At 43.5% G+C, this 27,060-nt stretch overlaps 1 protein-coding gene and 1 long non-coding RNA gene across 13 annotated transcripts in view; one reads left to right on the plus strand and one right to left on the minus strand.

Moving 5' to 3' along the window:
• Positions 1-27,060, minus strand: part of PHF2 (PHD finger protein 2) — a 317,888-nt gene that overhangs the window by 274,681 nt on the left and 16,147 nt on the right. The gene's annotated exons all lie outside the window — the stretch shown is intronic.
• Positions 19,899-22,759, plus strand: LOC130275829 (uncharacterized). The gene is made up of 4 exons (XR_008844915.1): positions 19,899-20,169; positions 20,281-20,381; positions 22,279-22,412; positions 22,538-22,759. It is a non-coding gene; the product is annotated as an uncharacterized LOC130275829 (long non-coding RNA).

The following is a 27,060-nucleotide window of genomic DNA, read 5'->3' on the forward strand; positions in this document are numbered from 1 at the left end:
GCCAACAGGAGGTGCCAAATACAGAGATCTCCCAGCAGCTTTAGGGGAATTGCACGCGCCGTGGAAATGCTGCATACATTTCCTATAGATTTGTGCAGTAAAATTCTGCCGCGGATTACAGAACCAACCATATGGAGAGGGACACGCAGTAAGTCAAATTCTGAATAAATAAATGTTACACATATAGATATAGGGCAGCAGATTCGCAGCGGAAAAATCCCTCACATGTGCACCTTTTAAGGTTGCATTCCTGTTTTCGCAAGTCGATTTTGGCATGGACTTGTTACAGATTATGTAAATAGGAAAACATAACGGTCTATATATTTAACCCCTTAGGGTCTATTCACACGGCATCATTTCCGCTTGCGGAATTCCAGTTGCAGAACTCCAGCTCAAATTAAAGCCCATAGACTTCTATGGGATTCCGCACTCCCATTCACACTTCTGGAATTCCGCAAGCAGAAATTCAGAAGTGTGAATGGGAGTGCGGAATCCCATAGAAGTCTATGGGCTTTAATTTGAGGCGTGGAAATTCTGCCGGGTCCATTCTGAAGTGGAAATTCTGCCGGGTCCATTCACGCTACAGAATTTCCACCCAAATCAACCAGCGATATAACCGCAGAAATGTGCGCCTTCCCCATTGAACACAATGCAGTCAGCACTGAATTCAGTCACAAGAAGGAATATGTTCATTCTTTCAGGAGACCCCAAAACACAAAATTTTTAAAGCAGAAATTCTACAGTGTAGCAGAATCACGTTGAAATTAATGGGAGGTGGCTGCACCAAAATTTCCGAGCGGAATTTCTCAGAAACTCCATAGTGACCGAGTCGATTTAATATTTTACATTTTCTCCTCACCTTCTTAAAGAGTACCTGCCACCATCTTGACTGCTTCATATTATGCTGCTGGTATGTTGCCCTCTTCATTACCTGCCCCCCACAGTTTTTCTTTTTCATTTTTGTCCAGTATTTCCATCATAACCCTCTTTCAAAGCTTGCTCCCTGCAGGCAGTGTTCAATATAACTGAGGTGTGCCATGCAGTGTGCACAGCGCTCGCTCCCGTCTGGGATTGACAGGCAGAGAGCTGCGCTGTGCTCGTCAGGGTCCAGGCTGCACTATGAGAGTTAGGACTCATGCAGGAGTCTGAACTCATGAGAAACTTGCGGGCGGAACATGTAGGGAGACCCCTAGTGGTCAGTTTTTACAAGTCAAAATAAATATATAAATATACACAGAGCGAGCTTTGCTCCATGCCGGATGACTGCGATGCGGAGGCTCGTGACATCACGGTCACGCCCACTCAATGCAAGTCTATGGGAAGGGACGTGACAGCCACCACGACCCTCCTATAGACTTGCATTGAGGGGGCGTGGCCGTGACCGTGATGTAACGAGCCTCCGGCACTGAACCCAACGCTCTAAGCAAATGCCAGGTGCAGCACGGAGATCGCAGGGGTCCAGCCTTTGGATAGGGGATAAGTTGTCTAGGGGCGGAGTACCCCTTTAGAGCCAATGGGATCTGTCAGGATCTTTTGGGGTCTGTTATGCAACTGACCGTTCAGCTTTGTTTTGTGGTGCTGGTGTGCACTTAGCCTTAGAGAAGGAGAGAGACCAGTGTATGGAGGGTCACAATATCCAATAAATTCCTATAGATCATCCGAAGATGACCCAAAAAATACCCATTCTTCCCATACACCCTAAAGACGTAAGTTAAAAGTGCAATCTTTATTGTATTGTACGCACGCAAATTGTATTAAAATACTAGGAGCCACTGTAATCCACCTTCCTAATAAATGTGAAATGGTCATTTTACATTTATTAGGAAAGTGGATTACAGTGGCTCCTAGTATTTTAATACAATTAGCGTGCGTACAATAAAGATTGCACTTTTAACTTACGTCTTTAGGGTGTATGGGAAGAATGGGTATTTTTTGGGTCATCTTCGGATGATCTATAGGAATTCACTTAGCCTTAGAAACTCTTATTTTCCCATCTACAAAGCCATATGAAAGCTTGCTTTTTGTGGTACCAATTTTACTTTGTAATGACACCTTTCATTTTATTGTAAAATATACTGCAAAGTAGTGCTGGGCGGTATAACAGTTCGTACTGAAGACCGGTGTTTTTTTTCTGTACGATATGAATTTTTCCCTATTCCGCAATACTGGTCAGGCCACTCCCCCCCCCCCCCCTCCCCTCGAACGAATGAACCATCAGCTGCTGCGCTGTCCCCACATCAGGGGACTAATCATTTTACCCGCAGGCGCTGCTCTCCTCCTCCTGTGAGCCGCGGCGCTGGAAATAATTGAGTTCTGAGCCGCGGGCAGAAGCTGTCACCTCCCCCTGGCCCGCGGCCCACTGGCTTTCTGTGCTTGCAGGGGGAGGTGACAGCTTCCATTCTCCGAACAGAAGTCCTGCGCCCGTGGCTCACAACTCATTCATTTCCAGCGGCCGTGGCTCACATTAGACCCCCTATGTGAGCACAGCGCTGGGGCGTATAGTTCATTTGGTGGTGGTGGGGGGGAAGCAGAGCAGCACCCGCAGGTCATATATGATTACTTCCCCAGCGCACTGTGGCTGATAATTCATTCGAGGGGGGAGGGGTTAGAGGGAAATGAGTGGAAAAAAAAATACCGTCAAATACCGTGAAACCGCCATGAGTTTGAAAAATACTGTGATACACATTTTTGGTCATACCGCCCAGCACTACTGCAAAGCCCCACAAAAAATGAGTTGTGTAGTGATTTTATATACATATATATTATAAATGGGGGGCACATATAAAGGAAAGATTGAGACTTTGCTTAATCTTAAACTATTTCTAGGTTTGGTTCAAAAACTGCATCAAAAACACCCATGTCATCAGTGTCAATGCTAGGAAAAGCCCTTATTTAAAGTAAATACATTGGTGGACATCTACTTTTAACTCAACCACAATATAAAAGAATATTTCCCCGATTCTAGACAGGGATACCTGTGGTACCCAGCAGCCATAGAACATTGCATATGAAAAAACATTACTGTCACAGAAGTAAAAGCTGGAAGCCGGAAGACAGTAGCTAAAAGGTGTGATTTATCTTCCTATTCAGTGATGCTAATAGCAGGGTCGTAGTTGTGGCAACCTCTCCTACTTTCTCACGATAACGATAATGGCTATTACAATGAAGAAGACATTATGAGCAATCTGTGTAAGTATGGTGGATCTCACGGACATTTAATGAAATCCGAGGGCTTAAATGAATGGAATAAAGAATCTCCGGAGTTTCTCATTGTAATTGACCATTAAGATGTCCTTCACTTGGCCCACGGTTTGGTAAGCAGCGGCCATCTATAATAATGGGCAGTTGTTGACATCACAGCATGAAGGTGGCACATCCAGATATCCATGATCTTGTGGAAATGTGAATACAGATGACGTGCTGGAGTCCAATGAGTAACACTAACCTATGCAGGGACAGAGTAACATTACATATTTGGTTTTACTTACTATTGTTTCTTTAAAGGAGACTGAAGGAATCAAGCATAATACTTCATATCATCCCATAAATGACGTGTATTGTACAACCTCTCCTATTAGGGTGATCACATACTATAAATATAAGTCTAAGTGGTTGGGTTGTGGAGCGGTGTGGCACAAAGTTCAATGAGTAAGAATACTCTAGTACTCTAGCATCATCTATATCAGTGGTCTCCAACCTGCAGACCCCCAAATGTTGTAAAACTACAACTCCCAGCATGCCCAGAGGTCCGCAGGTTGAAGACCAATGATCTATATTATATTACTAACTGCTTGCATGTTATGATAAAAGTCCATTGAAGTAGTTGCACACGATATTGTTCATTGTAAAGAGTCCATTCCAGTATTTGATTATACAGTATTAGTGCTAGGGATCGACTGATTATCGGTTTGGCCGATATTATCAGCAGATATTCACGATTTTGGAGGTTATCAGTATCGGCAATTAATAATAATCCGGTAATGCTCCGCGGCCACCCCACCGAAGCGCACCGAAACTGCACCGCACCGGCCAGAGACCGCCGCTGCCCCATTGCCTCACCCATCCCCGGTTTTATAATTACCTGTTCCCAGGGCCAGCGCTACTTCTGGCTCCTGAGGCATCCTTTGTTACGATGTGCAATGACGAGTGACGTCCTCAATGCGACGTCACCGTCAGTGGGCACAGTGACAGCTCAGGACGCCGCCGGAGCCAGAAGTAGAGCGGACCCCGGGAACAGGTAATTATAAAACCGGGGATGGGTGAGGCAATGGGGCAGCAGCGGTGGTTGGACTAAGGACCAGCAGGGGGAGAGAAGAGAAGCGGGCGGCGGCGGTCTCTGGCCAGAGGATAGGTGGGGGGGGGGGAAGCGGAGGTGGTGGTTGGACTCAGGAGGACCCCAGGACCGGCAGGGGGAGAGAAGCAGGTGGTGGCAGCGGTCTCTGGCACTGCAAAAGCCGCTGCAGTTCATTGATTCAAAGCGCCCGCTTTAAATCAATGATCTGCTGCGGGGTCGCCGGGGGGGGGGGGGGGGGGGGGGGGGGGGGGGAATAAATAGACGATAATTTATACCGGGATATCGGTGTAAGTTATCGGGTATCGGCCTGAACCTTCACAGATTATCGGTATCGGCTCTAAAAAAAAAAAAAAAAAAAAAACGATATTGGTCAATCCCTAATTAGTGCCTCCATCGGGACTATGTATTAATACAGGACTATGGGGAATTTTGTCACAAAACTATAAAGGAATTGGAGCACTCACGATAGGTTCAATATTTTTGGACATTTTTATACATGGGAGGAGTGCAAATAATGGTGCATAATATTGCATTAATATTGTGCCCTAAGCTTCATATTGTATATTGGAACATCAGGGGTGCGGGGGAAAAAAAAAAAAAAAGAAAAAAAAAACCTACTTGTCCAAGGGACTAAAGCGGAACACAATTTAGTTATCACTCAAGAAAATCCACTTGTCCTGGTAGATCAAAGAATTTCAACCAAAATAGTATGTAAATAAGGTCTTTATTAGTTTCTGCACTTTAGTTTTTTCCTCCTCGTCCTATAATAGCCATAACTTATTTTTCTATCTACAGACCCATATGAGGCTTGTTTTTTTGCGGGCCAAATATACTTTGTAATGACACCTTTCATTTTTCCATAACTTATACTCTGAAACAAAAATAAAATATATTTGGGAGGTGAAATTGAAAAAAAAATGCAAATTTTTGGGGTTTTCTTTTTTCGCCATTCACCTTGTGGTCAAAACGTACATATTATTTTGATACTTTAGGTCTGCCTGATTACACCAATACCAAATTTGTTTCGTTTCTGTCATATTTTTTTTTCTTTACTTTTTAATAAAAAAGAAAAAAAAATCCCTGAGCCCCCTATAATATTTAACATTTTTCCGTATACTGGGCTGTATGAGAGCTAATTTTTTGGGCCATAATATGCTGTTTGTATCAGTACCATTTTGGTATTGATCAGACTTTATGAACACTTTTTGACTTCATTTTTTCCAGGATATCAAGATATAAACATAAAAAATGCAATCCTGCGATTTTTTTTTTTTTTTTTTACATTAACGCCATTTACCGTACGGGATACAAAAGGTTATTTCTTAATAGTTCGGTCAATTAGGCACGCGCCAATACCAAATATTTTTATTTTTATTATGTCTACATATTTTTATATGGAAAAGGGGGTGATCTAAACTTTTCATATGGAAGGGGTTAATGGGTGTTTTTAAACTTTTATTAAAACTTATTTTTAAATACCTTTTTTTTTTTTTTTTTGGAGGAATCATTTAGATTCCTCATACAGATCAATGCAGTTCTATGGAACTCCGCTGATCTGTGTTCATTTGGTTAAGCCCGCTCAGGGCAGGCTCAATCAAATGCAGATCTAAAAAGGGGGCAGCTATGAATGCAGAGGTAAGCCCTCCGGCAACCTCCACAGGGGATTGCCCCCCGAAATCGCACTAGACCACATGGGATGGTTAAAAGATCCCTTTAGACACCGCTGTCAACTTTGACAGCAGTGATCTAAAGGGTTAATAGCCGGCCACGGCTGATTGCCGAGTATGGAGCGGGCTTGAGTCAGGAGCCCGCTCCAAACACCCTGAGCGCCTGTGTGAGGTGCAGACTTGTGTCCCAAGCAAGTCTACATCCGCTCCTGCACCTCACACTGCATAAAAAAATATATAATATATGAAAAATTGACCTGAAATCACCTGCCCAGTGCTCAGAACTACATGGCCCGGGTGTCGGGCGATAGGATTTCCACATCCCTGTACCTACTGTATGTTGAGTCTCATATGTACCGTATATGTTTTTTTAACAATGTTTAATAAAATTTAGTTTTATTTATCTATTGCAGTATAAGCTCTACATTTTTTTTCTAGTGTACAAAGTCTAAGTGGTTTCAGACACTTATCTCGTGTCAGACATGTTGGATTTTCCATAAGATAAATGCTGTCAATAGAGCCAACCAGTTATTCGTCTTCCATCACTTCATTTAACCTAGTCAGACATGAAGGATATGCCATCAAAATATATTTTGGTGCCCTGTGATCAGTTGTCGTACTATTCAGTTGAAGTAATAGTTGACATATTCCATATCTATGACTATCTTCTGACCGCTGGGACCCTTCTGCGATCTCCTGCACTGTGCCCCGGCTCTCCCCATGCAAAGAGCTGTGTTGACCACTGAACGAAATTGATGGTGGACAAGTCCCCTCCATTCATCTCTATGCGAGAGCTAAAGCGCTGTACTCGTGTATCTTCACCGCTTCATGATGTGGTCGACACAGGAGATCGTGGGGGGGGTCCCCGCAGCTGGACCCCCTGCGTTCAGACAGTAATCTCCTTTCCTTTTGGATAGGGGATAAATTTGCCTCAGTTGAATTACGTCTTCAAAGCCAATAAGGTCCGTCAGGCACCACAGAAATCCAGAGCATTCAGCACCATTTATTGAAGCGGTGTTCCTGTTTGTATTCACCATGGAAACCAATGACATCTCTGATTTCATTTCACCCGAGCTTGTGAAAATATAAAAGCTGAACTGTGATTGGTTACTGTGAGAAAACCAGATACTTTCGGTCCGCAGACATATTGGTAAATCTGGGTCAGTGATCTCAATGAGGCTCAACTCTGTGTCAAATTTTTGTTCTCCTAGCTTCTGGGAATGACAAATGGCATCTACATGCATACAGTGGTGCTGCTGAAGTCCACATTATTTTTTTTTTCTACTGTACAGTATTTTTCTTATTTTCTTCTCAGTCTACGATTAAGCACATTCATGTGCGAAACGCGTCAGATGTCCTGCCTTGTACTGCGATATCTTCAATAAAGTAACGCAAGCTTTTATCTGCAACCATCCTGGTGCCGGACCTCGTCTTTGTTCTTATCTAATAGTAGGCTGGAGGCGGTACCAGCCGGTCTACGGCACAGGTGGTGAGAAGGGCGTGCATGTGGTGAGCGGCTCACACTTTGCTACAGTATTTTTCTTATGTATAATAACTTACTTTTTCCTTACTAAATCCATGAGTACAGCAAGAATCATGGAATGCCACATTAGAGGCAGCAATATAGCAATATTCCTCATTGCTTCTAAGAGAGGATAACTGCGCAAAACACAACTAAAAAGAATACACACAGCTCTGTAGTAGAGATAGGAAATACTGTAAAATGTTCTTTCCTCTAATATTGTGAAGAAGATTGTTTTCTACGTAAACTTAGATGCTGTAATTTGTCATACTTACTGCATATTCCTCCCATGTAATAAACATTGTCCCAAGGGAATGTACTTATACTTAAAAGTAGTTTTTCCATAGAGTTCATTTGAAAAAAAAAACTAAAAACTGCATGCATGGCAATAAACAAACATTATTCTAGCTCCAAGCTAAATACAAGATAATGAATAAAAAAGAAAAAACACAACAAAACTTGTATTGACTGAGGCATAATATAGCGGTAGTGTTCTGGGTCTGGCGAGGTAATTACGGGAGTAATCAATGGACACACATTTCTAAGTTATTTAATTGAAGAGCGTCCGGAAAATTATATATCATAGAAAAAAATCCAGAGACCTTGAAGTGCAAGACAGCAAACATAATATCTGATGGGAGCCGGGAGCCTACTGACGTTCTGTTTTGTAAGGAGGGGGCCAAGTCAGCGGAAATGCTGAATATGATGATATGTAGTGATATATAATATGGGTATCTCGGTAGGAAATTTATTTATTTCAATTTTACATTTAAAAAAAAAAAATATTTTTGAGAGGCCAAAATCTGTACTCTCTCCGCATGATTCTGTCTGGCATTGAGGCTAAAATAATGTATCAGGGGTTCGGCTTATAAAAGGATTTGTTATTTTGCACAGACTTTTGTGGTCGGGTCAAATCTCGGTTACATCAGAATGGGCGATATTGTGGTGGAAGCCAATGGCAGTCCATTTACAAGATTGTCTTAGGGCAGTGGACTCCGATCTGTGGTTCTCTAGCTGTTGCAAAATACAACTCCCAGCATGCCCGGACAGCCAACAGCTGTCCGGGCATGATGGGAGTTGTAGTTTTGCAACAGCTGAAGGACCGCAGTTTGGAGACCATGGACCCAGGTCTAAGTTCTGTACAAGCTAGATAGAGATAAAGGAGTCATACAGCAGCTAGAAATGTCCTGATACCGGCCAACTGAACGAGTACTTGTACTCATGCAAATGTTCCCAATACCCATCCCAATACTGAAAAACTATTTAAAGAAAAAAAAAAAGGCCTCTTTATCGTTCGCTCAGTTATCCAGAGTGGCACAGGACCTGCTGTGCGATCATTTCATCACACAGCAGGTCCTGCATCACTCCAGCTTGGAGGAGAAGGTCCTGCACCACCACTAACGGAGGAAAGGATACAGAAGTCTCTAAGCAGGAGCGAAGGGAAGGTGAGTGGGATTTTTATTAGTTCCTTTTGGAGGGGACTAATTGGGGGAAACTACTTAACTGGGGCATCTACCTAATAGGATGTCCCCTACCTATTTAACTACTTAACTTCTGGGGGCTTCTAACTCAAAGGGAAGGATTTCCTACTTACCAGGGCCTTTAACCTAATAGGGTTACTTACCTATCTTCTGGTGCTTCTATCTACAAGGGGAAGATTCTCTACCTACCTACCTACTGGGGGCTTCTACTTAATAGAAGGGTGAGGTTCACTACCTACCTACTGGAGGCTTCTACCTAATTGGGGGGGGATTCCCTATCTAACTACTGGAGAATATCTTAAATAGGAGTGTCAGTAAGGTCCTCGTGTTTAACTTTCACCTAAGAATTCACAAGACAAGAGCCACCTCAGCTGTCACATGACATTTAAAAAACAAAAAGAAAATTGGTAATTGGTATCTGGGAGTACTTGAAAAATAAGTGATGGTATCACAGCCATAGTCTGTGGGGCCACAATGTACAGAATCCAACATGGCATGTTCCATCGGATGTCATATTATAGAGATGATATGGGGGAGATCCATAGTGTTTTGAAAAATGAAAGAAGCGATCTGATTGGTTGCTATGGGCAACTCAGCAATTTTTCCTCTGAATCTCCCCCATTTTCTCCAGAAGCATTGTTTCTAGGGACGACTATCTCCACAAGCTGATGCCCCATGGAGGCAACATACGGCAGCGCACTCTGCCCATACCCATTGCACTATTTTCCCTTTCCATTTGGTAGAAACATGATTTCAGCATCTTTTGTGTGTTTAACATAAAAGATCAGAATCAGAAAACCCCTTTTTAAAGGATACTTCAAAACCATGTTTTTATCATTTGACAACACGTAAAAAAAATATGTGGTGCTTCAAGGGTTGTTGTTTTTATTTTTTATTTTGTGACATACTGCTCTGTTTTTTGAAGCGCCTGTTGGTGAGAAATGGTTGTTTCTTGTCCATGACCCAGGTCTGTCTTGTGTCTCCCCGCTGTATTGCTGCACCTATGTCTGAAATCTGACATGCCGTTATAAAGAAGTTTTCTAGGATACCATCAGTCCTATTGAGTGCTCCATCAGCAGGAAATTGTCAATAACTATTCAGAAAGCTGTTTAATTTTAAGAAACAAATTAACAATAAGAAAAATTCAGTGCAAAGATTTCCATTGCCTTTAACCCCTTAAGGACTCAGCCCATTTTGGCCTTAAGGACTCAGACAATTAAATTTTTACGTTTTCATTTTTTCCTCCTCGCCTTCTAAAAATCATAACTCTTTTATATTTTCATCCACAGACTAGTATGAGGGCTTGTTTTTTGCGCGACCAGTTGTCCTTTGTAATGACATCACTCATTATATCATAAAATGTATGGCGCAACCAAAAAACACTATTTTTGTGGGGAAATTAAAATGAAAAAACGCAATTTTGCTAATTTTGGAAGGTTTCGTTTTCACGCCGTACAATTTATGGTAAAAATGACATGTGTTCTTTATTCTGAGGGTCAATACAATTAAAATGATACCCATTATTATATACTTTTATATTATTGTTGCGCTTAAAAAAAATCACAAACTTTTTAACCAAATTAGTACGTTTATAATCCCTTTATTTTGATGACCTATAACTTTTTTATTTTTCCGTATAAGCGGCGGTATGGGGGCTCATTTTTTGCGCCATGATCTGCACTTTTTTTTGATACCACATTTGCATATAAAAAACTTAATACATTTTTTATAATTTTTTTTTTATAAAATGTATTAAAAAAGTAGGAATTTTGGCCTTTTTTTTTTCTTCGTTCACGCCGTTCACCGTAGGGGATCATTAACATTTTATTTTAATAGTTCGGACATTTACGCACGTGGCGATACCAAATAGGTCTATAAAAAAAAATTACGCTTTTTGGGGGGTAAAATAGGAAAAAACGGACGTTTTACTTTTTTATTGGGGAGGGGATTTTTAACTTTTTTTTTACTTTTACTTTTACATTTTTTTACATTTTTTTTTACACTTGAATAGTCCCCATAGGGGACTATTCATAGCAATACCATGATTGCTAATACTGATCTGTTCTATGTATATTGCTAATACTGATCTGTTCTATGTTATCTTCTGTTCTGGTCTGCTCGATCACAGACCAGAGCAGGAGACGCCGGGAGCCGCACGGAGGAAGGAGAGGGGACCTCTGTGCGGCGTTATGAATGATTGGATCCCCGCAGCAGCGCTGCGGGCGATCCGATCATTCATTCAAATCGCGCACTGCCGCAGATGCCAGGATCTGTATTGATCCCGGCACCTGAGGGGTTAATGGCGGACGCCCGCGAGATCGCGGGCGTCGGCCATTGCCGGCGGGTCCCTGGCTGCGATCAGCAGCCGGGATCAGCCGCGCATGACACGGGCATCGCTCCGATGCCCGCGGTTATGCACAGGACGTAAATGTACGTCCTGGTGCGTTAAGTACCACCTCACCAGGACGTACATTTATGTCCTGCGTCCTTAAGGGGTTAAAGTAACATCTGCCAGAGAACAAACAAAAAAAGGCATCAAAAAACTTCACAGAAAACACATCAGAACACTGTGTAACAACCAGCATAAATAAGCTTGCCTGTCTATTTCATAGAAGACACATTATTTTTCGACAATGGCTTATTAAATCGGAATTACAGAAATACAAAAGGAATCATTAAACCCGAACATGTCACAATATTCAGTGTAAGTGACGCTCCTGCTTGACACAGATTCCACATGTAATTTCCTACCTGTCTAACCAAAAAAAGTGCCTAGAAAATGGTGGAATCAGAGAAACAGGTTTTACTGGATGGACGTGTCTGAATCCGGAAAAGACAAGAGTGTTTTGTTTGCTAATAATAAGCACACCGAGTACTGTAAGGTTTACTGTCTCACTTGGGAGCAAGATAAAAAGATCTCTGAAATTATATGAACTGGATGAAGAACTTTCTTCAAACAAGTCCTACCCAGCAAAGTCATAGACCATGCAGGGAGTCGAAAAGAAAACCATCATCGCTCTTACTTCCACTGCAATTCGATTGAGGATTTCGTAAAAATAAACAAAAAGTTAACAGGGAGTTGGCCTATTCTTCTCCAAGAGTGAACCAGCCCAAGGAAATTGGATATGGGCAGTGGGAAAATACAAGTCTTGAGCCGCCTGAACAAGGTTGGTTTGGTACTGCAAACCAACACATAGTTTGGTAGTTTGGTACTGCAAACCAACATTGCCGGGTTGTGTGCCAAAATGTTGTGCAGCGTGCAAAAATTTGGCGCATTGAACCACAAATTGTGTCTGCTTCAGTACTAATGACCAAAAATTCAAAGAAACCGGACCAACTCTGCATTTTACCCCTAAAAAAAGGGTTGTGGCCTCTGGGAAAAGTGGGTGTGGTCGCCAATAAAGGGTGTGTTCCCGACATTTTTGAAAAATCTCAACATATTTGCTAATGTTTCCACAGAAAATGTGGTGGATATGAGCTCTGGAAAACCTGACAGCTCAGCGCAGTTGTAAAAAAAGGCAAACGTAGGGAAACATAAATATTATTGAAAAATACCTGTCGGGAATCAAAACCCACAAAGAAATCTACACTTCACTCTTTGTAAATAAGAGCCATAGTTTAGAAATGGATAATGTTACATTGACTCTCCATATATACAACTTTTCCTCTATTCTCATTATGTAAAATAAAAGTGCTAGACACCATGAACTATACTGGCAAACAGAGACTACCTCAGAATGAGGTCAAAACCAATAAAAGGCAAGAACTTAGAAAGAGCAAGTGTGTGAGAGTTTGGCAGCTGCTACCTCTACATATGGTCTTCCTCACATGAATCAGAACTGATGTCTTTAAGGCATACCTGTCAGATCCCACACAAAAAAAATAAGTTATATGTTGCTCAGTACCTAATCCTGGTCATATACATATCATATTTATGTATCCATCACCGATATTTCACTAAATAATAGCATATTAACGCTGCTCAATGTCTTTTTCATTTTCCCAGGGGTGGGGGCGTGTCCTTCTCTTGCCTGCACTGTGATGACTCCTCCCTCTCTCTGCTGACTTACTGCTCTCAAGAGCATGGCAGCCCTGCTCTGTAACCCTTTCCTCTCTGATTTTATGCTGCGCACACACACACACAATGAATATTGGAAATTGCCTGTACTCTACCACCAAAGACAATATAGTGAGTGCATAACTTAGATCTTCCTAAATTAGTGCATAGGTTTAGTGCTAAAAGTACTGTGTTTATTTATGCATACATTTTCTGTTCATATGTCATTCATGTGTATCATTCTTTGTCATTCCTGTAATGCTGGGACTTGTAGTTTTGGAATATTTGGAGGTACAGTGTTTGGATAACTTTTTTGCAGCAGTGTTGCCTTCAGCTGTGCGCTTACAGCTTTTGCAAAATTATAACTCTCAGCATGCCCAGACATCCTTTGAATGTCCAGGCATGATTAAAGTTGTATTTTTGCAACAGCTGGAGGCACGTTTGGTAAAACTCTGTTACAGCAGTGTTGCTGCAAGCTGTGTTCCTTCTGCAGTCTTGTCCATCAGCCATTTCATGTCCATGACCCTTGGACATGCTCATGCTGCTGTGGGACTCATCAGTGTCCCAGGAGGTATGGGGATCCCTAGTGGAGGGATTTTCAGAGGCTGTTTTCTTTCATAAAATGTGAAATTGTTTTAAATAATAGATACTGTACTTCTTTCTCTGTAACCCCAGCATCACAATAACTGCAGGAAGCGCCAAACTTATACCCAGACATGACTATGACTAAGGACACACTATCCGAAACACATCAGTCACCTTTTAGGGATCTTTTGTACTGATTTTAAATCTGTATGCTTTAATAAACATTATTTGTTATTTTTTGGACTACAATCTCGCGAGCTGGATCTTCTTTGCCTCCCTGGATTTGTGTTCAATACCCAGACTGGTGTAGTTTAACAGTAGATGACTAGGTTTACCTTAGAAATGCCTTCTGATGATCATTTAATGTGTAAAACTAATCTGTGCTTCCATTTTCTTGTTGATAGAGCAGACAGGTCACACTCAGAAACAAATGCTTCCGGAACTCTAAATTCTAACATTAGGCTAAATATAGTGCTAAAGAAAAGGCTAAGTAGTCCTGGTAAACCACCAGTAAAAATAGGAAAGAAAAGGCATAAAAGAATCATTCATACCAACATTATGTACACGGCGGAAACCAGCATCCCAGCTAGCAAATATTATTTCTCTGAAATCTTCATGGGCTCGTTCTTCTTACCAGTGTTTTCCTGTTGAGAACTATTTCCGGAAATAAGAAAATATGCTAACTCACAGATGGCGATACCATAAACATCCTGAAAATGGTACCTATAAACTCACATCTATAAGGTCTCCTGACACCAAAAAAAAAAAAAAAATCGCAATTTCTTTGACTGTGAACCTGTCAATTGCAGTGAAAGTGTCATGAATAACATTTTTGTTGTATTACTTCATTTAACTGTGTATTAGTGTTTTTTTATGATGTTCTGAAAATGTTGCAGCTACTTCGATTTTATTTTTAATACCGACTCCATGGGTTGCTATATTGTACAGATATAGTGTACAGATGGTGTAGCAGGTTGCCTGTTGTATGTGGTAACCACAAAAGTGTTTATAGACCCTCAAGAAGAGTACCTTCCAGCAGTACAACACTTCAATACATTTCCTATAGTGATAGAGAGATATCTTTGCTAACCCTGCCCCAATCTACAAAGCAAAGCTGAAAAACAACCTGCAGATAGTATAAATCAAGAATATTTAGAATTATTTTTATTTAAAAAAAAATAAATGCATAAAAATGTTACATAAAAATGGCAACAAAGTAAAAAAAAATTTATAAACTAGGGCTGGGCGGTATGGCCAAATAGGTGTATCGCGGTATTTTTGTAACTTATGGCGGTTCCACGGTATATAACAGTATCCCCCCCCCCCCCCCAATAAAAAATTCATTATTAGCCCAGCGCTGCGCTGTCCCCATCGGGGTACTACTCACGTCACCCGCAAGCACTGCCCTTCTCGTCCTCCTGTTTGTTGCGGCCTATCCCTATGCCCGGGCTGCAAAAGGTAAACAAAAATAAACTTTAACGTACGTTCCTACATTGGCCTTACGCTCTTCCTGGGGACGTGAACGTCGGACAGCCGTTAGCCTATCACCAGCCGCAGCAATGTTCCGCCTCTGCTGGTGATAGGCTGAGCCCACTGTCATGTAAGAAGCCGGCTTCTTACATGACAGTGGGCTCAACCTATCACCGGCCGAGGTGGAACACCGCTGCGGCTGGTGATAGGCTGACGGCTTTCCGACGTTCCATTCCCTAGGAAGCTGGTCCAGACCGACGGGGAAGGTGAGTTAAAGTTTATTTTGTTCACCTTTTGCAGCCCGGGCATAGGGATACAGTATAGAGCAGTGGTCTTCAACCTGCGGACCTCCAGATGTTGCAGACCACTGGTATAGAGTGTCAGCGCCGGCGGCAACAAACAGGAGCACGAGGAGGGCAGAGCTTGCGGGTGATATGTGAGTATTTACCCAGATGGGGACAGCGCAGCGCTGGGATGATAATTAATTGGTGGGGGCAGAACAGCGCTCGCGGGTCACATATGATTAGTTCCTCAATGGGGGAAGTGCTGGGCTAATAATTCATTCCCGAGGAGGAGGGGCCGGTATTGCGGTATGGGCTAAAATTCATATCGTGCAGCACAAAAATTTCGGTATTCGGTATGAACCACCCAGCCCAGCCCTAGTACATACCTTGGAAATTGTAACCAGATAATACAATTTACAACAGAATACTTTCAATTTATAGTGTCCCTGTCAAAAAAGAGATTTTTTAAAGAAAAACTGTCATCAGTGTCACAGCATTAACCTGTTGGTTTCCCCAAGCCGGCTCGCAGTGGGGCCCAGCAGAGACGTAGCAGCAGTGATGTCAGGAAACTCTGCCCGTGCCCCAAGCCTTGCGCTCAAACGGAAGGAATGGAGAAAGATAACAGAACAACGGAACCATTAATTGGGGACAGGTAAGTATGGTTATCATTAGGGATCGACCGATTATCGGTATGGCCGATATTATCGGCCGATAATCACGATTTTGGGCATTATCGGTATCGGCATTATCTTGCCGATAAGCCGATAATGCCCCGCCCCCCGCACCGCCCCCACCACCCCCTCGACCCGCCGCACCGCACCTCCGACCCACCCCCCACCGTGATGCTAGGCGGTATACCGGTATGGATTTTTCCCATACCGCTATACCGGTCGGGCCCCTCCCCCACCCTCCGAGTCAATAAAAAAAATTAAACGTACCCGTAATGGGGGTGGTCCAGGCCATCCTTCCTTCATGTAGTGTCCGGGGGCGTTCCGGGTGGAGGGTGGTCCAGGCTGTCCTTCTTCTCCCACGGTCTTCTTCTCCACTCCGGGCAGGCTCCGGCCTAGTACGCTGCATAGACGCCGCTACGCCGTGACGTCAGGTGCGTCGCTGTGCATGGGCGTCACTGCGCAGCGACGTCTATGCAGCGTACTAGGCCGGAGCCTGCCCGGAGTGGAGAAGAGGCCCGCCGGAGAAGAAGGACAGCCCGGACTGGACCACCCTCCACCCGGAACGCCCCCGGACACTACAGGAACGATGGATGGATGGATGGCCCGGAGCACCCTGGCAGGTAGGGGAGAGAAGCGGGTGGTGGCGGCGGCGGTCTATGGCCCGCAAAAGCCACTGCAGATCATTGATTTAAAGCGCCCGCTTTAAAATCAATGATCTGCAGCGGTGTTGCAGGGGGTTAAATAGCCGATAACTTATACCGGAATATCGGTATAAGTTATCGGCTATCGGCCCTAACCTGCACCGATTATCGGTATCGGTATCGGCCCTAAAAAAACTATATCGGTCGATCCCTAGTTATCATCATCATCATCACCATCATCATGATGCCTGTACCAACAGTCACTGATGACAGTTTTCCTGAAGGTTTTGACCTTCCTAGCATGCTTCTCTGGACTGCCCCTATGTAAGTGTATTGGGCCATTCAGTAAAGCAAGTTAGAATTCACTGTGAGGTGGAGAGTGAAGCGCACTAGTGTGCACTTCTCCCTCATTGTTCTAATGATCATCAGGGGTCTTAGCACTGAGACCCCAACCAATCAAAACTTTTGATATGTCTCTGTTATATGTAAAAAAAAAAAAAAACTTTAAATGGCAATTCAAATACATGTTGTTTAATACCAATTCTAAACAAAAATATCTGTCATTCTTATGTATGACACATACCTATCCTCAAAGTCCACCAGCAGTGAAGGAAATGATCAGGCGTAGTACATTCTCCAGCATGTAGAAGCACCGAATTCAATACTCAGTGCTTGTTACCTACCCCTCTCATTGCTGCATTCTCAGCAGATCATTGGACTGGACCAAAACCAGCTATCAACATCAGGCTCTAGTGTATTATCTTGGATTACGATGACAAGACTTCTCAAATCCGGAAACAGTGATTATCCAAAAACCAAAAAACCGAAAGAAATCCTGTTGTCTTCAAAAAGAGAATTAATGGACAACCACCTCGGGTCTTTTCTGATGTAAAGGAAAACAATTCATCTCTAGTGAAACAAATAATATATTCTCCTTTAGCTCCACTTTTAAGATTAAACTTCTCTATTTTTTTTTGGCAAATTATCAGCAAAAAAAAAAAAAAGAAAAAAAAAAAAAAGAAACTTTGATTTCTCTCCCGACCTCCAAGATGCCCTGTTAGCTTAATCCGCTGAGAGCCCAAGGACAAGGTATTATACACTGGAAAAGGTGTTAAGCCCTAACAATCGATGAATTTCATTTTAATAGTAAATGTGGCTGAAAACGTAATAATCAAAAACACAAAGCAAATATTCCAGGATCGGTCTTCCACTGAGGAACTCAACAAACTCAGTATTTCTCCCTTTCACCATTGCGGTTATTTTAGGCTAATTTCACATTAACGTTGTGCTCCATCCCATTCTGGGTCCACTTGGCTCTTTTATTGCTCCAAACGGTCCCCAAAAACGGGTTCGAGCACAACGGACTTCACATATTCCTGACGGATCACATTGACTTAAAGGGGTATTCCGGGCAAAAACATTTTATCCCCTATCCAAAGGATAGGGGATAAGATGTCTGATCGCGGGGGGCCCACTGCTGAGACCCCCCGCGATCTCCCTGCAGCACCCGCATTTAAGCGGGAGCTGTGTCTCCCGTTTCGGAAACCTCCGAGTTTCCGGAATTGGGGACATGACGTCACGCCACGCCCCCTCCATTCATGTCTATGGGAGGGGGCGTGACGGCCGTCACGCCCCCTCCCATAGACATGAATGGAGGGGGCGTGGCGTGACGTCACGTCCCCAGTCCCGGAAACTCGGAGGTTTACGAAACTGATGATTCAGCGCATTTGGGTCATACACCTGTTGTCTGGTTGGGACTTGCGAGGACTGTGTAGGGCCCCCGAAGCTGAATATCTAAGCCTCTGTCCATGCAATATATTGGACAATAGACCTTAAATTTACTACAGACTGTTCAACAAAGTAAAAAAAAAAAAAAAAATAACATAAATAAATAAAAAAAGAGAGAGATCTGCTCTAGTTACCCTAAAAAAAAGTTTTCTCAATTTATTTCCAGATTTTAAGTCAGAAGAAACAATTTCTTGAAAACCTAATTTACAAATCTTATTAGGACTTTGGCCCTGTTCGGCTCGCCTCCTGGTACGCAGGTGTCCTCGGCTATTTCAAGAATATTACCAGGGACACACCACCAACCAATAACATCTTCTGAAAAGATCCCGCATAATGAAACAATACATAAGCAGTTTGATGTTCCCATTAACTCCATGTTATTCAATGTTCTTCTTTACGAACAACAGAACATTTGATTTCTTTTTTCATCAAAGAAAAACACCGGCAAATCTCATCATTTCACGTTTCCTCATTACGGCTAATGGATTTTTTTTTCTTCCCGAAGAACATCTTCATTCTAGTAAAATAAGAGAGAGGAATCTCGGCTTCGCTAAAGAGACTGCGTTATCTTCTAATATTTAAGGCATATATTCCAGCATAGCAAGGATGTGCCTCCAGGTCCACTGATATAATGCCACATTTTTTACGTAAAAGTACCGTATATACTCGAGTATAAGCCGAGTTTTTCAGCACGATTTTTCGTGTTGAAAACACCCCCTCGGCTTATACTCGACTGAACTCCGCCTGTCAATCCCTTCTCAGTGGTCTTCAACCTGCGAACCTCCAGAGGTTGCAAAACTACAACTCCCAGCATGCCCGGACAGCCATCGGCTGTCCAGGCATGCTGGGAGTTGTAATTTTGAAACCTCTGGAGGTCTGCAGGTTGAAGACCACCGATGAAGGGATTGACAGGCGGTGATGATGAAGGGGGGGGGATAATGACGGGGTCTGGATCATGACGAAGGCCGCAGTGGTCTTCAACCTGCGGACCTCCAGAGGTTTCAAAACTACATCTCCCAGCATGCCCGGACAGCCGATGGCTGTCCGGGCATGCTGGGAGTTATAGTTTTGCAACATCTGGAGGTCCGCAGGTTGAAGACCACCGATGAAGGGATTGACAGGCGGTGATGATGAAGGGGGGGGGGGGATAATGACGGGGTCTGGATCATGACGAAGGCCGCAGTGGTCTTCAACCTGCGGACCTCCAGAGGTTTCAAAACTACATCTCCCAGCATGCCCGGACAGCCGATGGCTGTCCGGGCATGCTGGGAGTTATAGTTTTGCAACATCTGGAGGTCCGCAGGTTGAAGACCACTGATGAAGGGATTGATAGGGGGTGATGATGGAGGGGGGGGGGATGATGATGGGGGTCTGGATGATGACAGGGGGGGGTGATGTATTTCCCACCCTAGGCTTATAGTCAAGTCAATAACTTTTCCTGGGTTTTTGGGGTAAAATTAGGGGCTTCGGCTTATATTCGGGTCGGCTTATACTCGAGTATATACGGTACATGTCTTCATATATTTTTTCCCGGGCTAAGTGGACTCTACTGAAAGGCAATAAAACCATCAGGGTCCATTCACATGTTCAGGATTTGAGAGAATTGCAGAGCAAATTCTGCTCTTAAAGGGGTTATCCAGGAATAGAAAAACGTTAGCCCCCAAGACAAGCACAGATCCTTCCTAAGCATGTCCATTACTGTCTGCCAGGTACATACTAAAATCACCTTATGGGGGATATGGTGTAGACTATTGACCTACCAAAAACGGTTCTCCAGAACATAAAAAATGGCTGACTTTGGCTGTATTTTCTTGTTGCAGATTACAGGAGGAAATGCAGGTCTGGAGCACAACATGCGGCTAAGATAAAGGATGAGAAAACTACATGTGCCTACTGGACATGGAGGATACTTCTGTCTAGTGTATAAATATGGAGGGTTTGCTTGTTGTACGCAGCACCACTAAACTATACACCAGACGCTACTGGATATCAAATACAAAAATTACGTCATCCTCTAAGCAGGAATACATAGTTCGCGCTGCCATTTTATACATAGGCTTTTTTTTTTTTTAACACAAAACAACCTCCAAGATGCTTTCTTTTCTCCCTCAAACTCAATGGGACCAACTCTGTTTAATTTTACTACCATAATTGTTACGGACATAAAATTAAAACAGAGTTTAAAAGTACGTCCTCATTTTGGCATGTATTTTGGGACATGAACAGCTCGTTTGCATAAAACTATTTTGTGGGCTACAGCTTTTAAAGTTTTAAGAAAAAAGAAAAAAAAAAGTTTAAAATGGCTTAGAATCTGCTGAAATGCAAAAAAGAAGGCAACAAAAAAATTTAAAAAATAAAATAAAAAAAGACCAGCCTTAAAGGGGTACTCCGCCCCTAGACATCTTATCCCCTATCCGAAAGGATAGGGGATAAGATGTCAGATCGCCGGGGTCCTGCTGCTGGGGACCCCGGGGATCGCTGCTGCGGCACCCCGCCATCATTGCAGCGCAGAGCGAGTTCGCTCTGCACGTAATGACGGGCGATACAGGGGCCGGAGCATCGTTACGTCACGGCTCCGCCCCCCTCAATACAAGTCTATGGAAGGGGGCGTGGCGGTCGTCACGCCCCCTGCCATAGACTTGCATTAAAGGGACGGGCCGTGATGTCATGAGGGGCGGAGCCATGACGTCACGCTGCTCCGGCCCCTGTATCGCCCGTCATTACGCACAGAGCGAACTCGCTCTGCGCTGCAATGATGGCGGGGTGCCGCAGCAGCGATCCCCGGGGTCCCCAGCAGCGGGATCCGGCGATCTGACATCTTATCCCCTATCCTTTGGATAGGGGATAAGATGCCAGGGGCGGAGTACCCCTTTAAGTTTCAGACCATTTTTTTTTCTCTAAGTCTAGATTTACCAGTGTTGTCGTTTGTGGGATAACTTTGCAAATAGGGATGTCCTGAGAACGAATACCAACACTTTTTTTTAAGTACTCGCTGATACTTTAAAAAAAAAAATAAATAAATAAATAAAAAAGGTGACAGCAGAGGTGGCTCTATACTTTGTAAAGCCATTGGCTAAAGTCTTACTGACACTCGTAATTAAAGGGGTACTCCACTGCTCAGCGTTTCGAACAAACTGTTCCGAAGGTTGGAGCCGGTGCCGGGAGCTTGTGACATCATAGCATCGCCCCCTCACATAGACTTGCATTGAGGGGGCGGAGTGCGAAATCATGAGGGGTCGAGGATATGACGTCACGAGCTCCCAGCGCCGGCTCCAGCCTTCGGAACAGTTTGTTCCAAACGCTGAGCAGCGGAGTACCCCTTTAAGATATTCCCTTAGTAGTTAGTGAATACCACCTATTAGATACAAGCCCCTATTACTTAGGCAGAAAATCCCCCTTTTTAGGTATGCCCCCATTTTGTCGGTAATTTTTCCTATTAATTAGCCCTTAGTAATTAGGCAGGTAGAGAATCCCACCTATTATGTAGAAGCCCCTAGTAAATAGGTAGGGAATTCCCCCTATAAAGATCCCCTAGGACAGTGGTCTTCAACCTGCGGACCTCCAGATGTTGCAAAACTACAACTCCCAGCATGCCCGGACAGCCGATGGCTGTCCGGGCATGCTGGGAGTTGTAGTTTTGCAACATCTGGAGGTCTGCAGGTTGAAGACCACTGCCCTAGAAGATAGGTAGAAAATCCCCCCTTTTAGGCTGTAGCCCCCCAGTAATTAGGTTTTAGGTAGATTAGTTTTCCCCAATGAGTCCGCTCCAAAAGAAAACAACTAAAATCCCTCTTACCTTTCCTTCACTCCCGCAGCAGGTACTGACTGCATCACTCCAGATAATGGAGCGAACGATGGTCTCAGCGCGGGTGCGTAGGAAAGGAGAGATATTTTATGGTCTGCTTTATCGGGGACAATTTTGGTTTCGACACTGATCCCAATGCCAGTATCGGTAGGTACATACCTATTGAAATATTTATTTGTAGGACAACCCAACAATAACCAGAACTCATTCTTAGAAAGCAAATGTATTTATTTGAAATTGACACCAAATTTTCATAAATTTCCTGATGTCAGGACATGCTGGGAGTGGTAGTGTCAGCCGGAGAACAACACGTTGCAGATCCCTCACCTAGCCCCATCCATTCACTACAGAAGGGGATAAGATCGCTTACATGGAGAGAAAGCTTATGGTAATGAAATTAGTGTTTTGCTGAAATAAAAGTAGATCATTCACGGAATAACTTTGCGGAGAAGGAGGCAGGAGCCAATAAAGTGACAACAAGGCAGACATAAAGCTCGGGGAAATTGACAGATTAAATAGGCACGCTGTTCATCTCGTGCTGTGAAATTCTATGGTTAGATAGAGAATTACTGGCATCACATTTTACACATTATGTAATGAACGCCTTTTTACTAAGCGCAAATCTGGAAATCTGCGCACATTGTTGTTTTTCTGAATGCTGTCTGGGGTGTGGGGAAAAAAAAAAGTAAGTAAATAAAAATAAAAATGGGGGGGGGGGGGAGGAAAAAGAAATAAAAAAGTTGGGAGCATAAAGAAGAGGATAGAACAAGACATGGTATGGCCTGGTAATGGTAAAGTTATTTTCCTCTCTATTAGAGATCATTTGTCGCCACTGAGAGCGCAGAGCACTTGGCACAAGACGATGAAGGGTTGCCATAGAAATTCCTCTTCTCTTCGTTTTCATTTCAAACATTTCGTCAACACCCCCCCTTCTTCAAACCTCCGACCCCGCCCAACCCCAAAATCCACTTCCATTACAGAATGACTGGCAGCGGTCTGTAATAGTATACTGAGGACTTTTAATAAGAACGTGCAAAACGTGGAGTCTCTGGACATCTCCCATCTTGCTGACAATGTATCAAGATTGAAAGCGAAGTAAGCGGCTGCCAGACACAGCTGATGGCAATTCATCTCTAGACCAGTGTTTCCAATCAGGGTGCCTCCAGCTGTTGCAAAACTACAACTCCCAGCATGCCCGGACAGCCAAAGGCTTATCTCTAGACCAGTGTTTTCTAACCAGTGTGCCTCCAGCTGTTGCAAAACTACAACTCCCAGCATGCCCGGACAGGCATAGGCTTATCTTTAGACCAGTGTGCCTCCAGCTGTTGCAAAACTACAACTCCCAGCATGCCTGGAAAGCCAAAGGCTTATCTCTAGACCAGTGTTTTCTAACCAGTGTGCCTCCAGCTGTTGCAAAATTACAACTCCCAGCATGCCCAGACAGGCATAGGCTTATCTCTAGACCAGTGTTTTCCAACCAGTGTGCCTCCAGCTGTTGCAAAACTACAACTCCCAGCATGCCTGGAAAGCCAAAGGCTTATCTCTAGACCAGTGTTTTCTAACCAGTGTGCCTCCAGCTGTTGCAAAATTACAACTCCCAGCATGCCCAGACAGGCATAGGCTTATCTCTAGACCAGTGTTTTCCAACCAGTGTGTATCCAGCTGTTGCAAAACTACAACTCCCAGCATGCCCGGACAGCCAAAGGCTTATCTCTAGACCAGTGTTTTCTAACCAGTGTGCCTAAAGCTGTTGCAAAACTACAACTCCCAGCATGCCCAGACAGGCATAGGCTTATCTCTAGACCAGTGTTTTCTAACCAGTGTGCCTCCAGCTGTTGCAAAACTACAATTCCCAGCATGCCCGGACAGCCAAAGGCTGTCCGGGCATTCTGGGAGTTGTAGTTTTGCAACAGCTGGAGGCACACTGGTTGGAAAACACTGCTCTAAGGAAATTGAACATATAGCCTTTGGCTGTCTGGTCATGCTGGGAGTTGTAGTTTTGCAACAGCTGGAGGCACATTGGCTGGAAAGCAATGCTCTAGACAAAACAAAAGGGTCAGGCATTGAGTTTCCCAGCCTCATGTATTGGAGGAGAGGCCTTCATACACATACGATAGTTGGCCGGTTTGTTCCCAAAAGGATGCTGCTGCATCACTCACACTACAAAATGTCCACAGCGGCAGAGATTGGCGCTAGGACTGCTCGGAAATGCACCATCTCACTAGACGGCAATGCATTTTAGAGGGATTCTGCCGACAGAATGGACTTGCTCCCTTTGGAAATTCCATAGTGTGAATGAGCCCATACTGATAAAAAAAAAAAAAAATGGACTGTCAGTAGTCCACCATGATGTAAGCCAGTGTTTCCCAACCAGGGTGCCTCCAGCTGTTGAAAATCTACATCTCCCAGCATGTCCAGGCATGCTGGGAGTTGTAGTTTTGCAACAGCTGGAGGTGCACTGCTTGGGAAATACTGGGGTAAGCACTTACTTTTTGGTCCCTATAAATGTCTTTTTGATACATGAATGAGAGACTCCCTGTCAAACCGAAGCGTAACTTTCCTTCTTTCCATAGAAGTGTTCACCATCTGCATTACAAAAATCACTAAAAAGGGAGTTTCCTAGACAGTCAAGAATGTGGCAATAGGCAGGGAATCAAAGGGGTTTTCCATGACTGTAAATAAGCACTCCAGCTTTTTATCATGAACGTTCACTACCAATTTGTTATTTTTCAACACAGCTACAGCTAAGCATTTTAATACTCTAACTAGGTCATGTGATCTCCAAACGAACTCCCACAAAGTTCCCTTCCCTTTTAATGTGTGTCAGAGGATGTTAGTCCAGGGTCAGCTGACTTGCTGGAAACTACAGGATGACATCATTAACTACAAGCTTCCCTCAAGCTAGCTCCCAGACGCCTCCCCTCCCATATCTACTGCTGCTATCAGCAGTATACAGATATGGACAGGACATCTAGTGCATTTTCTGCATATTTGCTGAATTTTTTTCTAATTTCGCCCGGGACATGTAGTTCCAGGCGGCAGGCAGGTGAATTTTTCCGGCCCTTAGCCCAAGCAGAGCCGGACCTGACAAGCGTGGTGGTGCTCAGTAGTCTGTATGGAGCGGGCTCCCGATTCGTGCCCGCTCCATACTCTGCAGCTCCCGGCTGTTTTTTTTTTCAGTAGCCGGAGGCCGCTGCTAATAGCCAGCATGCCGCGATCGCCGCAACTAGCTAGTAACCCTTTAGATCGCCGCTGTCAAAGCTGACAGCGGCGTCTAAAGGGACATGTGAATGCTCCCTGGTGGGCTAGTGGGGTGGATCGCCTACACCCCAAACCACCCCCCCCCCCCCCCCCCCCCCCGCAGCGCGATCGCAGGGGAGCGATCCACTATAGAGGTAGCCGGAGGACTTACCTCTGCTTCCTCCTGTCCCGGCTCTGTCATTGATAGAGTCTGGCTGGACTAGGCTCTATCAATGGATCACAGAGCACAAAGATCAATGGAGTTCAATAGAACTATATTGATCAGTATGAGGAATCTAATGATTCCTCTATGAAAACCATGTAAACATATTTAGAATCGCTGAGTGCATAATTGTACAAACTTAAAATATAACATTATGTATACCATACGGTAAATGACGTAAATGTAAAAAAAAAAAAAAAAAAATACCAAACCACAGAATTGCAATTTTTATAATATTCCAGAAAAAAAAAAGTTCAAAAGCGATTAAAAAGTCAGATCAATACCAAAATGGTACCGATACAAAAAACGGATTATGTTGCAAAAAATGAGCCCTCAAACAGCCTGGTATGTGAAAAAAAAATTTCACAAAAAAAAAAAGCTACAGGGGTCAAAAAATGTCAATTAAAAAAATTCGGAAAAGTTCTTTTTAAAATTTGTGAAACATGGCGGAAACTATACAATTCTGGTATTGCTGTAATCAGGCCGAGCTAAAGTATCAAAACAACAGGTTATCTGACCACAAGGTAAATGGCGTAGAAAAAAAAAAACCAAATTAGCAAAATTATCTTTTACTATTTAAATTTCCCCGATTATATATATATATTTTTTTTTTTTTTTTTGGTCCGGAGAATATGTTCATGAAAAATTAAGGCATCAAAAGGTATCCTTATAGTAGGTAGTTGTGGCTATTATAGGGCGAGTAGGAAAAAATTAGAGTGTAAAAGCGAAAATTGGCCGGACAAGTGGATCGTCATGAGGGACAAGTAGATTTTTCTCTGTTTTAGTCCCGAGAACAAGTAGTTTTTTTTAATTAAATTTCCACACCCCTGGATTAGATGACCAGGCGCAGTAATCAAATGCCGCACCCTTAGTCAAAGCATTCATGGGAAATATAGGCTGCATTACAGAATCCTTTCACTGATTGAATTCCAAACCAACATGGAGCCAAATCTAATGCATGCCACATTCACTTAAACAGGTAAGCACGAGGCATACACAAGAACATGTACATTATTCTCTGGTAATACCCTAGGCTGCACTATATTAGTAAAAATAATAATAATTCCCAAACAGCTTATTTAATACTGATGGTCAGTCCTTAGGTTTTGTCATCATACATGATGCTTTTTAGCACCTGCTGCCGGGGCCGAAAACGTCACGCTGCCGCTCAACCTATCGGCGGCCATGTCGGAACTTCGCTGCAGCCGGTGATTGGCTGAGTGCAGTATGACTCGCTGACCATCGGCAACCAGGAAGAGGATCGCGGCGGAGACCAGAGTGGGTTACCGGAAGCATCAGGGAGCGAAGGAAGGTATGTATCTATTTTTTTTT

This window comes from Hyla sarda, chromosome 6 (genome assembly GCF_029499605.1).
Source record: "Hyla sarda isolate aHylSar1 chromosome 6, aHylSar1.hap1, whole genome shotgun sequence".
NCBI classification, from domain to species: domain Eukaryota; kingdom Metazoa; phylum Chordata; class Amphibia; order Anura; family Hylidae; genus Hyla; species Hyla sarda.